General features: G+C 48.1%; 1 protein-coding gene across 3 annotated transcripts in view; it reads left to right on the top strand.

The window, feature by feature from the left end:
• Positions 1–4,811: 4,811 nt before the first annotated feature.
• Positions 4,812–12,329, top strand: part of LRRC20 (leucine rich repeat containing 20) — a 74,685-nt gene continuing 67,167 nt past the window's right edge. For 2 of the 3 annotated variants that reach the window (XM_043926385.1, XM_043926381.1), the window contains exon 1: positions 4,812–4,943. The gene's annotated coding sequence lies outside the window, so the exon portion shown is untranslated. Of the gene's footprint in view, positions 4,998–12,329 lie in introns of all 3 variants that reach the window. The other variant, XM_043926383.1, reaches the window with a different exon arrangement.

The following is a 12,329-nucleotide window of genomic DNA, read 5'->3' as shown; positions in this document are numbered from 1 at the left end:
TGGGGGTTAAGATTCCAACGTATCTTTTGGGGAGGATGCAGTTCAAACTGCAGCAGGCCTGGAGATTGATTCTAGTGATTCTCTGATGGGAAGTGTTCCCCATCAGGGCTCTCAGTCACAGGAGTTGAGCTCTTGGCTCTATGCACAGGATATGTCCCCTCCACAAGTGCCCTGAGAATTTATTCTGCTCAGTGGAGGGGTAGACCCTCAAGGAAACAGTCAGATAACAATTTTGTCATCACACAAAATTGTTTCCTATCTGGCAGGCAGCTTGCTAGGCTATCAGGCTTAATAGGGACTGTGTTTGAGCCCTGGCTAACATCTAATTCTCTCTCTATTCACAGGTAAAGATGGATGGCTTTCAATCAGGTGACCAGGTTTGGACCAGGTCCCTTGGGGACCCAGTTCTCTAAAGATGCTCTGGATCTCTTCAGAGGAGGCTGTTTGGGGCCAACCGAACTTCTTCCCTGAGAAGCCTCAGTGGGACTTCCCCTCACACAGGCTTGTCTTCCTGATGCCCTCTTTTGCTATTCTGAAACCGAAGGTGGTAACGGATAGCTTATGGGTGAGGGCTAAAATTCTGCCAATTAATTGCATTGAATGAAGTTTGTAAACATTGTGATTGGAAATTTTAGCACTGTCAATAAGTATTTACTGACTACTCACTACGTGGTAGATATCGTGGGAATGTTTTTGAGTACAGCAGTAGGCTGCAAAACTAGCCCCAGCTCTCTATCCATCCCTGTGTCTGTGTTCCTTACAATGTGACTTTGCTGCTCCTGCCATCAGGAGATTGAATCAGGGTGTTGCTGTGACTTGGTTTAGTCAATACAACTATGGAAGTGACACAGTTCAGGTTCTGACTTCGGCCTTGAGAGACCTGCATGATTCCAGTCTTGCTCATCGAACCCTCCAGCTCCCTGTGAACCAGCCTGGACTAGCCTGATGATGTATGAGGAACACGTGGCCTCATGTTACCTCAGTTGATAGCCACCTGCAAGAAGCAGAGCCTCTGGCTCCCTAGCAACTACCCCAAAAGCATGAGCGGGTCCAGCGGAGACCAGAAGAACTACCCAGATGAGCCCAACCTAAAATCCTGACCCACAAAAATCATGAAATAAACTAATATGTTTTAAAGCCACCTCTAAGTTCTGAGGTATTCTAACATGCAAGAAAAAAAACAACTAAAAATGTACTGACTGATACAAGCACTTACCACACGCCAAGCCCTGGCTCTGGTCTATCTGAAAGCACGCAGAGTCTTGGGAGCAAAGGCCTGTGCAAATGTGCCATACTGGGTGTGATGCAGAAAGTGCTGTGGAGGGCAAACTCACCAGGAATAGAAGAGATGGCATGTGAGATGGGGAGGCGTCATGTCCCTGTGCAGTAGGCTGGTCCAGGATGAAATTCCTGAGAGAGGAGAATGAGTGAGGTAAGGCAAGAACATGGGAAATTCCAGGCTGGGGCCATCGGTGGTATTTACTGAGCACTTACCTTGTGCATGGAAGCATTACACAGGCCATCCCAGGTCTGCATGAGGCCTAGCAGGAGAGAGAAGACAGCCATATTGCTGTAGCAGAAATTAGTTGAGGCAGCCCCATTATGTTAGCCCTTTTTCATCTCTTACTCTTTCTGCCCATACAGTCTCCTACAGATGTTTTGTTTCCCCCTCTCTTGTTTAATTGTACTCTGAAAATGGTTGCTTTCTAGCCAAAGTTGTACTATGTACCTGATGTTTACTTCTTGATGACAACACTCCCTAACACTCCTTTTATTTGTGAGTATTCTTCATGCCAGAAGGAAGGTCACAGAATGATGACCTCAAGGACCACCAGAACCTGTTCTGGAACCACCTGCCACCAGCCCTAATGATCTCAATGTCTCTAGGAGGAAAGAAGAATGCAAGACTACATCAGTCCTGATCCTTATCGACAGCCTATTTTCCACTCTGAAGCTACAAGACCATTTCCTGTTTCCCAGGAAGTGAGGCACAATCTTGAGGGCCTTAGCCTGCCGTGCCCCCCTCTGCCTGACAAAGTAATAAAGCTACTCTTAAAAGAAAAAAAAAGCTACTCTTTTCTGCTCCTCCAAAGTTCAGTCTCCATGTTTCTATTCGGCACCAGTGAACAGAGGCCAAGTTTTTGGCAACTGTATGTAGAAGTTGGCCAGAAATGTCAGGCTGGTTTTAACTGAAACAGGAGCAGCAGAGTCTGCTTTGTCCAGGCTAGTGAGAATCTTGGCTTGGGCAGATGGGACTTGATCTGTTTGTTATTTATATCTGGTTCCTGGCATGTGTGTGGCAGGGATGGGGTGATGACGAGGGTGGGGAGAGGCCTTTGTACTCTTCCCAGGAAGGCACAAGGAGTCAGAAAACCAGCTGCTTGCCACCCTCCCCCCAACCCCACCCCACGAGTGGCAATCTCTTGAGGGCAGAGTCTGTGTTTGATTCACATTGGTCCACCCTATGACACAGGGCCTTGCATACACTAGGCATTCAGTTTTGCAAGACTTTTTCGCAGGTGTTTCACATTCCCTTCCCTTTATTCCTACTCACCCACTGAATTAGTTTCCCATGGCTGTTATAAGAAATTGACACAAGCTAGGTAGTTTAATATGAGAGAAACTTATTCTCACAGTTTTGAAAGCTAGAAGTCTGAAATCAAGGTGTCAGCAGAGTTGGTTCCTTTATGGAAGCTCTGAGGGAGCACCCGTACCTTGCTTATTCTTAGTTTCCAATCCTTGTCCACAATCCTTGGAATTCCTTGGCTTGTAGACACATTACTCTACCCTGCCTCCATCTTCACAAGGCCTTATCCCTTTGTGTCTATGTGTTTCTTCTGTTATAAGAACACCAGTCATGCCCTATGCCAGTATGATTTCATCTTAACTAGTTATATTTGCAATGACCTTATTTCCAAATCAAGCCACATTCTCAGGTACTGGGAGTTAAGAATTCAACGTATCTTTTTTCTTTTTTTGGTTGGGGGGAGATGCAATTTAACCAATAACATCCATCAAGACCCAGGTGAATGTATATTCCTTGTCTAACTGCCCCAATCCCCAAGGGCAGAATTAAACATTATTTCTTCAGGGCTCCCACACATTTACACACACGCTTCTGTTTATTGGAGCATTTGACTCATTGACCACCATGGCTGGTTGAGTTTGGGGCCTCATCTCTTTGGTCTTCCTCACAGTGCCTAGAAAAGAATATATGGGAAAGGACTTCCCTGGTGGGCCAATGGTTAAGAATCTGTTTTGCAATGCAGGGGAGGTGGGTTTGATGCCTGGTCCAGTAACTAAGATCACACATGTGGTAGGGCAACTACTGAGTGCCCCGTGATGAAAGATCCTGCGTGAGGCAAGGAAGATTCCTCCATCCCCAACAAGACCTGATGCAGCCAGGTCTTGGTTTACCTTCAAAAAAAAAAAAAAAAAAATAGAATCTATAGGAAATCCTCTGTAAACTTAGGTCTATGAAGTAGCCACCCTTCCCTGAGCCATCATGCCTGGCACCCCACTAAACTTTTCATGTGTTAACCCTCACAATGACCTGTGAAGTAGATATTTATACATTTTAATTTCTATTTTATAGAGAAGAACATTGGGATCTAGAGGGGAGAAGTAACTTAGCAGTAGCCAGAATTAATTGCCTCTAAAAAATCAATAACCTCAGATACGCAGATGACACCACCCTTATGGCAGAAAGTGAAGAAGAACTAAAGACCCTCTTGATGAAAGTGAAAGAGGAGAGTGAAAAAGTTGGCTTAAAGCTCAACATTCAGAAAACTAAGATCATGGCATCTGGTCCCATCACTTCATGGCAGATAAATGGAGAAACAGTGGAAACAGTGGCTGACTTTATTTTTCTGGGCTCCAAAATCACTGCGGATGGTGATTGCAGCCATGAAATTAAAACACGCTTTTTCCTTGGAAGGAAAGTTATGACCAACCTGGACAGCATATTAAAAAGCAGAGACATTACTTTGTCAACAAAGGTCCATCTAGTCAAGGCTATGGTTTTTCCAGTACTCATGTGTGGATGGGAGAGTTGGATTTTAAAGAAGGCTGAGCGCCGAAGAATTGATGCTTTTGAACTGTGGTGTTGGAGAAGACTCTTGGGAGTCCCTTGGACTGCAAGGAGATCCAACCAGTCCATCCCAAAGATCAGTCCTGGGTTTTCATTGGAAGGACTGATGCTGAAGCTGAAACTCCAATACTTCGGCCACCTGATGCGAAGAGCTGACTCATTTGAAAAGACCCTGATGCTGGGAAAGATTGAGGGCCAGAGGAGAAGGGGACGACAGAGGTTGAGATGGTTGGATGGCATCACCGACTCAGTGGACATGGGTTTGGGTGGACTCCGGGAGTTGGTGATGGACAGGGAGGCCTGGTGTGCTGTGGTTCATGGGATCGCCAAGAATCGGACACGACTGAGCGACGGAACTGAACTGAACTGAACTGAAAAACCTTAATGGGCGCCATGAGGCATTACGAGAAAAGCTTCCTTGTCCCTATCTCCCTGATCTGGCTAGTTCAACTCTGCTCCCTTGAGAAAAACAAATCCGGACACTCAGTCTTATGGATCCTGGAAACTGTCGCGCATTCGGTTCTACACTCCGGCCATCCAGAGCGTTTTTGCTCCAGAAGTCGAACACAAAGCGGATCCACCCTGCGGGCGCGAGCGCGCGGGCCGCCTTTTCCCGGCGCACCTCTGCCGGGCGCGGCGTGGGGAGCGGCACGCTGATTGGTTGCACAAGCCAGCCTGCTCCCGCCTCGCGGCCGCTCCTGACACAATTATTGGCCAAGCGGCCGCGCGCTCAGAGCCTGCAGCCCCTCGAGCCCCTCCCGGCCGGCTTCACCTACCCGCTGTTGCATGGGGCGCCGCCGGCGGCCGAGGGAGCGTGACTGCGCTGCGCAGGGCGCTAGGAGGCATTGTCGCCGTAAGTGGAGCAGAGATCGGCCCGGAATCGGGCACCAGTTTCGTGCCCCGCAAAGTAAACGTAGTCTGAGGTTAAGCGCTGGAGGGGCTGGGGGAGAGAGGGAGAGAAATGCCCCTGTTTTTGGAGAGTACCCTCCCCTCCCCCAAGTCACCCGGTGGAAGGAGCATTGGTGCACCCCTTGCGACTTTAGCAGTGCCAAGGGGCCCGACGCCAGGCCGGTTCTGGCTTGCAGACTGCGGCTGGACCGCAGCTGGCTCGGGGGAGCGGGCGCCGCGGTACCAGGAAATTGGGAGCCCGGGGAAGCCGTTCCAAGAGGGCCTCCGTTCCCCGTGGGAGGCGCCCCTGTTCGAAGAGGCTATTGTAAATTTCGTCCCTCACGCCACACTTTGAGGATTTGCTTCCGCTCTGGGGAACTGCCTGTCCCAGAGCGTACCTCTCTGCCTTGGGGTACCGCGGGAGTCCCCGGGCCCTCGGCGATCACCAGCGTTCTACCCCTCTGCCGGCTTTATTCTTCCCAGTCCCCGCCTGCCGAGCGAGCGGAGGGCCGGCGACGAGAAGCCATTGGCTGCGGGCGCCGGGGGTGGGGAAGACGGTGAGGCGGGCCCCCTAGAGCGAGGCTTGGGGACCCTGACCTGGCCACCGCCCTCAGTCCTGGGAGGTGCGGCCCGTGGATGCTTAGATGCCCATACAGAAGCGTGCCCCGGGCTCTGCGAACTCCCTGGCTCAAAAACAGGGCGGCCAGCCCGTCGCGTTGTCGCCCCAGCGGGCTTCTTCCCTTGGGTGGAGAAGTGGGTCAACTCTGTCTGGCCTCGAGTGGGCCTTCGGGGCCACTTGGGTCCGAACCAGCCGAGTTCTTCTCACTTCTCCAGTGGCTTCTTAACTTGGCGAGGTCCAGAGGACCCGCTGCAGCCAGCGGTGGTGGGGAGCTTGCACCCATGGCGCAAGAGGCTCCAGTTGCCCTGCGGGGCGGCTGCCAGGCTCTAAAGTTCCCAAGTGACCACAGCAGTAACTAAATATAGGAGCAGCTGGTGCGCACGGGGTGTTGCAGCAGCTCCTTTGCACAGATCTCGGGGCTTCAGATAAGGTAGAACTCTCACCGATGAGGGCGGGAGCCCTGGGGGAGGGCTGTGGTCAGTCTTTAAGCAAAAATCATGTCTTCCCAAACCTGTATCCAGGTGAAACCAGATTATAGATACAAGAGGGCTCTATTGCCAGCACTCACAAAGGAGGAAAACTTCTTTTCTGGCATTACATTTATTATATCCTAACTTACCATCTGAAGTGGTTTAAGCACATACTAGTAATGTCTTAGTGTGGGAAGTGCTTAACAGTTTGCAAAGATTTCTCAAAAGTTATGTATCATTTACTTCTCAAAACAACCCAGTGAGGAGGGTGGTATTTCCAGCTGACAGATGGGACTGCTCACAACAGTGATAATCTCCTCAAAAAAACTTCCCATAGTTGCCTGAAGACTTGTAGGATGGGCTCCAGCCCCCTCCCCCGGGAATCAAGGGACAGACTGGCTGCCTCTCTCCCTCTTTCTCTCGTCATTTTGGGTCCCTCTGCTCACCCCCGCCCCTGTTTCTTCTTCCCACCCATGGCCTGTGCCCTCATGGCAGAGGACACACTTGCTCTTCAGGCTGTCGTCGTGACCTCCAGCACGTGCCTCATCCCACCTTTTGTCACTGAGTCTCTCTTACCTGATGGGCCGCTCATCCTGGGCCATGTTCTGTCTCTGCGCCTTTGCTCCTCCATTGTGGGCCTAATACAAGGGCCCAGGTCACGTTTGTTGGATTGAACATTTCCTAGGAATGGTACACACTCTGAGGAAAGAGGAGCTGGAGAGGGATGTTTTGCTGGAACAATGGTGTGAGTATGAGTTTGGACCTTGTGCTGAAGGGTCTTCAGGCTTTAGAGCACTTTCCTTGAAATTTTCTAAGGCTACCCTCTGGTCTTGGGACCCCAAGCCCAGAATAGACCTGTGTGGGCTGATGGGTCCTGTTTATCTCCTTTGGGACACTCTTTGATTTTCAGCTACCACTTTCCCTGCCTGTGGGGTTGACCAGATGTCTCAAGGAGCCCAGAACTTGAGCCTGTGTGGTTGACTTGTCTTGGGGTGCTGTGGTTGGGGTCTAGTTCTGGGAGTGCTGCCTTGCACACTGATTGCTCCTGCTGGCTAGCATGATCTTCCTTTCATGGAACTGAATGAGAACGGGCAGCCAGAGTGGTGGTGCTGACACGAAGATTTTGGTTGGCTCAAATTGTTTATTTAGTCAGGGGCCCCTCACATCCTAGGGTGGCCGGGGCTTCACACTTAATGAAGAGTGGGCCCATATCTCTCTCCGTCACTCATGTGTAACTCAGACAATTCTCTATTTTTCTTTAAAACAATTTAAAACCAAAAAGAAAAGTGCAGTTTGCTTTATTCCACCTACAACCCCCAACCCTCGGCCCAACCCCTTTCCCTGTCGGCTCCTGTTACATGCTCAATAAATTCTTGCTGCTTTTTGGTCAAAGAGGTTCAGTGTTGGGTTGGTGCTGAAAAGGCGCTGTCAGCGAAGTTGGGCAACCTTGTAGGGTCGCTTTTGGGGACACACTCTAGACTCTCATCATCTCAAGTTTGTTCTTCCTTCAATTCTGGGGCCCTCCTACCCCATCTTGGGCCTCATATGCCTGTGGTCCGGTAACCCTCCCATCTCAGCCCTGCCTGTGCCAGAGAGTAACAGGCCTTGGTCGCCTGACCTGCAAGAGGGACTGTCAGCTGGACTTTATAAGGAATTCTCTCTTGGTGGAGGGGTGGTTTTAGGTGAAGGAAGTGTGGTTTCCTACCCAGATAGTGGAGTGGTGATTTTAGGCAGTTGGAACCTCTTGGGAGTCTAGGGCATATCTGCGTTGTATGCAAAGCATCCTCTGGATTGTAAAGGGCCTCTTCTAGTCATTTACTTTGACAGCCAGATTTTACAGGCTGTTCCTGTTCCTGCTTTGAGGTCCGTTCTCTGACCCACGTTATAGGATGTCTGAGCTTGCCACCACCTGGTGAGGTTTTTAATTTGACTAGTTTTTAATCAATGGGTTCTGACGTAAGGCGCTACTGCTCCCACCTGGCGGCAGCTGGTAGAAATTGCAGGTATAGTGCCTGAAGGAAAGCAGCCTAGACAATCCCACCAGGATTAGCACAGACCCTGGGTAAGCTTGGAGATTTACCTTCCCTTTACCCTCTTTTGTGAGGCCAGGATTGCCTTGGTGATGTTCCTTAGGAAAGCCTTCCTCATCAGAATCATAAGTCAGAGCTATTTCTTGTATTTCCTTCCTCTCAATGCTTTCCCCCGGTACCTTGTGTGTGTAAGTCACTCAGTGGGGGAGTTGCTTTTTGTGACCCCATAGACTGTAGCCTGCCAGGCTCCTCTGTCCATGGGATTTTCCAGGCAAGAATACTGGAGTGAGTTGCCATTTCTTTCTCCAGGGGACCTTCCTGACCCAGGGATCGAACCCAGGTCTCCCACATTGCAGGCAGACTCTTTACCATCTGAACTACCAGGGAAGCCCTAACCTATGCTCAATACATGTTTGTGATTATTAATGATGAACACTGTAGATAAGTAAAGAAGGGAGAATGGTATGTAGGAAGAAACCTAGTCTGGGAGTTAGGTTTTTTTGTTTCTAAGCCAAGAAACACCTGGAGTAACAGGCAAATTTGGCGTTGGAGTACAGAATGAAGCAGGGCAAAGGCTAATAGAGTTTTGCCAAGAGAATGCACTGGCCATAGCAAACATGCTCTTCCAATAACACAAGAGAAGACTCTACACATGGACATCACCAGATGGTCAACACCGAAATCAGATTAATTACATCCTTTGCAGCCAAAGATGGAGAAACTCTATACAGTCAGCAAAAACAAGACCGTGAGCAGACTGTAGCTCAGATCATAAACTACTTATTGCCAAATTCACACTGAAATTGAAGAAAGTGGAGAAAACCACTAGACCATTCAGGTATGACCTAAATCAAATCCCTTATGACTATACAGTGTAAGTGAGAAATAGATTTAAGGGACTAGATCTTATAGACAGAGTGCCTGATGAACTACGGACAGAGGTTCGTGACATTGTACAAGAGACAGGAATGATGACCATCCCCAAGAAAAAGAAATGCAAAAAAGCAAAATGGCTGTCTGAGGAGGGCTTACAAATAGCTGTGAAAAGAAGAGAAGTGAAAAGCAAAGGAGAAAAGGAAAAATATACCCATTTGAATGCAGACTTCCAAAGAATATCAAGGAGAGATAAGAAAGCCTTCCTCAGTGATCAATGCAAAGGACTAGAGGAAAACAACAGAATGGGAAAGACTAGAGATCTCTTCAAGAACATTAGAGATACCAAGGGAACATTTCATGCAAAGATGGGCTCAATAAAGGACAGAAATGGTATGGACCTAACAGAAGCAGAAGATATTAAGAAGAGGTGGCAAGAATACACAGAAGAACTCTACAAAAAGATCTTCACAACCCAGATAATCATGAAGGTGTGATCACTCACACTCACCTAGAGCTGGACATCCTGGAATGTGAAGTCAGGTGGGCCTTAGGAAGCATCACTATGAACAAAGCTAATGGAGGTGATAGAATTCTAGTTGAGCTATTTCAAATCATGAAAGAGGATGCTGTGAAAGTGCTGCACTCAATATGTCAGCAAATTTGGAAAACTCAGCAGTGGCATGGGACTGGAAAAGGTCAGTTTTCATTCCAATCCCAAAGAAAGGTAAGCCAAAGAATGCTCAATCTACCGCACATTGCACTCATCTCACACGCTAGTAAAGTGATGCTCAAAATTCTCCAAGCCAGGCTTCAGCAATACGTGAACCGTGAACTTTGAGATGTTCAAGCTGGTTTTAGAAAAGGCAGAGGAAACAGAGATCAAATTGCCAACATCCACTGGATCATTGAAAAAGCAAGAGAGTTCCAGAAAAACATCTATTTCTGCTTTATTGACTATGCCAGAGCCTTTGACTGTGTGGATCACAATAAACTGTGGAAAATTCTGAAAGAGATGGGCATACCAGACCACCTGACCTGCCTCTTGAGAAACCTGTGTGTGCAGGTCAGGAAGCAACAGTTAGAACTGGACATGGAACAACAGACTGGTTCCAAATAGGAAAAGGAGTACATCAAGGCTGTATATTGTCACCCTGCTTATTTAACTTCTATGCAGAGTACCTCATGAGAAACGCTGGGCTGGAGGAAGCAGAAGCTGAAATCAAAATTGCTGGGAGAAATATCAATAACCTCAGATATGCAGATGACACCACCCTTATGGCAGAAAGTGAAGAAGAACTAAAGAGCCTCTTGATGAAAGTGAAAGAGGAGAGTGGAAAAGTTCGCTTAAAGCTCAACACTCAGAAAACTAAGATCATGGCATCTGGTCCCATCACTTCATGGCAAATAGATGGGGAAACAGTGGCTGACTTTATTTTTTCTGGGCTCCAAAATCACTACAGATGGTAATTGCAGCCATGAAATTAAAAGACACTTTTTCTTTGGAAGGAAAGTTATGACCAACCTAGACAGCATATTAAAAAGCAGAGACATTCCTTTGTCAACAAAGGTTCATCTAGTCAAGGCTATGGTTTTTCCAGTAGTTATGTGTGGATGTGAGAGTTGGACTATAAAGAAAGCTGAGCGCCAAAGAATTCATGCTTTTGAACTGTGGTGTTGTAGTAGACTCTTGAGGGTCCCTTAGACAACAAGGAGAGCCTACCAGTCCATCCCAAAGGAGATCAGTCCTGGGTTTTCATTGGAAGGACTGATGTTGAAGTTGAAACTCCAGTACTTTGGCCACCTGATGTGAAGAGCTGACTCATTGGAAAAGACCCTGGTGCTGGGAAAGATTGAGGGCAGGAGGAGAAGGGGATGATAGAGGTTGAGATGGTTGGATGGCATCACCGACTCAATGGACATGTGTTTGGGTGGACTCTGGGAGTTGGTGATGGACAGAGAGGCCTGGTGTGGTGCAGTCCATGGGGTCGCAGAGTCGGACACGACTCAGCGACTGAACTGAACTGAACTGAGCTGATTTACCTCTCTTCTTGGTTCCTCAGGATTCTCATTCATAAAGGCATTCAACTGAGTCCACAAGTTTCCAACAGCATTGCTGTGACTCAGGCTTAGGAGGATGGTCTTATAGGTAGCAGGGGGAAGGTGTTGAGTCCAGTTTGCCATAGTCTGAACTATTCCCTTCTGTTCTACCCTGGCACATCTTATGCAAATTGCCCACCTGGCCTTGTTACGACTCATGACCCTCCTATTTAGACAGTATCTTTGTTGTAAGAGTTGGTTGACTTGTATTTAGATTTGAAACCCAAATGATGGCTGTTGATCGATGTTACCATTGGGGGATACCAACTGAGCATTTTCTTAGTATGTGGTATAAAGTGCAGGGGGAAAGCACAGTATATAGCTGCTCCCTGCCTTAAGTTGCCTGCAGGCCAACTGGGGGGACAAGTATGTATATTTTTAAAAGCTCATAAATAACCCAGGTTTGTGCCAAGGCTTTAAGTGCTACTGAAACTCAGGGAGGAGAGAGTGCTGAGTGTTGGGGCAATCTGGGAAGATTTCCTGGAGGTACAGAGATGAGAAGTTCTACTCATTCCTTAAAGATGAATTCCACTGACTTATTCGTTCAGAGTCATATGGATATTTAACTGGGATTAGGTGCTGGCGTCACGTCTGCACATGTCCTGCTTCATCCTTTCAGCTAGCGTTTAGGAAGTAACTTACGTGTCCCGAGCCCTGATCTAGAAAGGTATGTATTTTTTGTTCAATCCTCATTTGAACCCAGGGTGGTAGGTGTTACTAGATCTCTTACTCAGATGAAGAAACTGGGGCATGGAGTAGTTAAGAATCTTTCTCAAGGCTTCTCAACTAAGAACGCCAGAGCTGGGCATTAGGCCTGTGTATATCCTTGGCGAGATACAAGCACACACTGAACTCATCACTGACTCTCTCTGAGCAGCTGAGTGGGCTTGACTGGGCCTCCATGTCCAGTTGAGCTCATGTGGACTTTTCCTTGGTGTCTGTTGGCAGTTCTGAGCAGTACCCTCACCCGCTTCTCTCTGCCCTTCACATTGTCCTGTCTTTGACTCTCAGATGTGTTCATTAGAGCTCCTTGAGCTGTCTGTGGATCTGGGATTGCAAGCCAGGAGCAAAAAAGGGCAGTGACCTTGGCCTCAAGTTCATTTTCTCCATGGGGTGCTACTGCTGGCGGTGTGAGTGACTTTTGTAAAGAAGAGAACACTGGATGTGGAGTTCAGTTAGATTATTGCCATTTACTTACTTTGTTTGACCTTGGCCAGCTTCCTTCAGTCTCTCTGCCTCAGTTTCCTTCTCTGTAATAA

Source organism: Cervus elaphus, chromosome 15 (genome assembly GCF_910594005.1).
Source record: "Cervus elaphus chromosome 15, mCerEla1.1, whole genome shotgun sequence".
NCBI classification, from domain to species: Eukaryota; Metazoa; Chordata; class Mammalia; order Artiodactyla; family Cervidae; genus Cervus; species Cervus elaphus.
This window is presented reverse-complemented; position numbering and strand designations above follow the sequence as displayed.